Genomic DNA, 2,511 nt, shown 5'->3' with positions numbered 1-2,511 from the left:
TGAGCACAGCAGTGAGTTCGGCAGTGAACACGGCAGAGTGTGCATTGAGTGCAATGAACACAGCATTGAGCAGTGAGTGTGCAGTGAACACAGCAGTGAGCAGTGAGTGTACAGAGTGTGCAGTGAACACAGCATTGAGCAGTGAGTGTGCAGTGAACACAGCAGTGAGTGTACAGAGTGTGCAGAGTGTGCAGTGAGCACGGCAGTGAGTGTACAGAGTGTGCAGTGAACACAGCAGTGAGTGTACAGAGTGTGCAGTGAGCACAGCAGTGAGTGTACAGAGTGTGCAGTGAGCACAGCAGTGAGTGTACAGAGTGTGCAGTGAGCACAGCAGTGAGTGTACAGAGTGTGCAGTGAGCACAGCAGTGAGTGTACAGAGTGTGCAGTGAGCACAGCAGTGAGTGTACAGAGTGTGCAGTGAGCACAGCAGTGAGTGTACAGAGTGTGCAGTGAGCACAGCAGTGAGTGTACAGAGTGTGCAGTGAGCACAGCAGTGAGTGTACAGAGTGTGCAGTGAGCACAGCAGTGAGTGTACAGAGTGTGCAGTGAGCACAGCAGTGAGTGTACAGAGTGTGCAGTGAGCACAGCAGTGAGTGTACAGAGTGTGCAGTGAGCACAGCAGTGAGTGTACAGAGTGTGCAGTGAGCACAGCAGTGAGTGTACAGAGTGTGCAGTGAGCACAGCAGTGAGTGTACAGAGTGTGCAGTGAGCACAGCAGTGAGTGTACAGAGTGTGCAGTGAGCACAGCAGTGAGTGTACAGAGTGTGCAGTGAGCACAGCAGTGAGTGTACAGAGTGTGCAGTGAGCACAGCAGTGAGTGTACAGAGTGTGCAGTGAGCACAGCAGTGAGTGTACAGAGTGTGCAGTGAGCACAGCAGTGAGTGTACAGAGTGTGCAGTGAGCACAGCAGTGAGTGTACAGAGTGTGCAGTGAGCACAGCAGTGAGTGTACAGAGTGTGCAGTGAGCACAGCAGTGAGTGTACAGAGTGTGCAGTGAGCACAGCAGTGAGTGTACAGAGTGTGCAGTGAGCACAGCAGTGAGTGTACAGAGTGTGCAGTGAGCACAGCAGTGAGTGTACAGAGTGTGCAGTGAACACAGCAGTGAGTGTACAGAGTGTGCAGTGAGCACAGCAGTGAGTGTACAGAGTGTGCAGTGAGCACAGCAGTGAGCAGTGAGTGTGCAGAGTGTGAAGTGAGCATGGCAAGAAAGGATTTGTCTGTGGGATCAGCAATCGGGGTGCCCGCTTTTGCGTACTTGTTGCCTCGGCCTTTTTCTCCACCTAGAAAGGCTCTTGGTAACCAATTCTAAGTGGGGAAGCAGAGGACAGCCAGCGGCTGCGGGCAGACCAGGAGCGCCTCCTGGCCCTGGCAGGAGGGGGGCTGGGGTGCCCTCAGTGGTTAGAGCATCAGACCCACCAAAGGGTCTCAGGTTTGATTTCCAGTCAAGGGCACGTACCTGGGTTACGCGTTTGCTCCCCTCCCCTGCCCCCTGTCATCTCTCTCCCTCCATCCCTCCATCCCTCCCTCCCACAAGCAATGGAAAAAATCTCCTCATGTGAGGATTAACAACAAAAAGATCCTGTGGGGATGTTGGCGAGAAGTGAAGGTGCCAGGGCCATGGACAGGGGTGGGGAGAGCGGGGGAAGACGGGGAAGGAGACTGTATTCTTGCAACATCCTAGTGAGGGGGAACCACGTCCAGCACTGAGCTGCTTCCAAAGCCAAGTGGGCAGCCCCGATGGAGGAAGACGTCTTGTGTTGAGCTGACCTTGGCCTCTGAGGCTGCACTAACTGCTCTCCCCACCACCAGCATTTCGTCCAAATCTGAGCAGTTCATTCCTGTTTCGAGAAGAAGAGAAAAAGAAAAACGCCTAAGTGCCCCATTCACAACAAGCTGAGTGCTTTTGTTTAATATAAAAACCAGATGTACTACTACAATAGAAGGCAGCTGGAGCCCTACATGCTGACACAGACCATCTGATGCACACCCAGGGGCGGGGGAGCATGGCAGAGGCCACCGGTTTAGACCAGAGCCTTTCAGTGGGCTGCTGGCTGGGCTGGATCTGCTGCTCAGTGGGAAGCCTTCTTTGATGGTGACAGAGCAGGTGAGGACAGGCCTGGGGACCCCACAGGCCGCCCCAGCGCCTGCTTGGAGCGCACCAACACGTAGAGCACATTCTTGCCTTCACGCAGCAGCGGGAGGGGCAGGGTCCGGGGCTCTGTGTAGGCAGCCATCACAAGGAACACGGAGGTGCCTCTGAGGGTTTTGGCGGCCTCGTTGGCTCCTTTCCGAAGCCGCTTGTGGTTACACGCCTGCCGAAGGAGGCTGATCTTTTCGGTGAGGTGGGCATTGCGAGAGGGAGGCCTTCGGATTTACATCAGCCTCAGTCCAGGCTGTGGTCCCGGGGCCTCGCCTCTCCTCAAGACCCTGAGCGCTTTTCTTTTCTTTTCTTTTCTTTTTTTTTAAATTTAATTTTGTTTTATTTCTTAAAGTATTACAAAGAGTATTACA

The 2,511-nt window shown here is 54.0% G+C and overlaps 1 pseudogene; it reads right to left on the bottom strand.

Annotated features, from left to right (window-relative positions):
- Nucleotides 1-1,677: 1,677 nt before the first annotated feature.
- The window catches only part of LOC102254546, a 7,239-nt pseudogene continuing 6,405 nt past the window's right edge, over nt 1,678-2,511 (bottom strand).

Source organism: Myotis brandtii, unplaced genomic scaffold (genome assembly GCF_000412655.1).
Source record: "Myotis brandtii unplaced genomic scaffold, ASM41265v1 scaffold1510, whole genome shotgun sequence".
In the NCBI taxonomy this organism is placed as follows: domain Eukaryota; kingdom Metazoa; phylum Chordata; class Mammalia; order Chiroptera; family Vespertilionidae; genus Myotis; species Myotis brandtii.
Note: the sequence above shows the minus strand (reverse complement) of the source record. Positions and strands in the feature narration are given on the sequence as shown.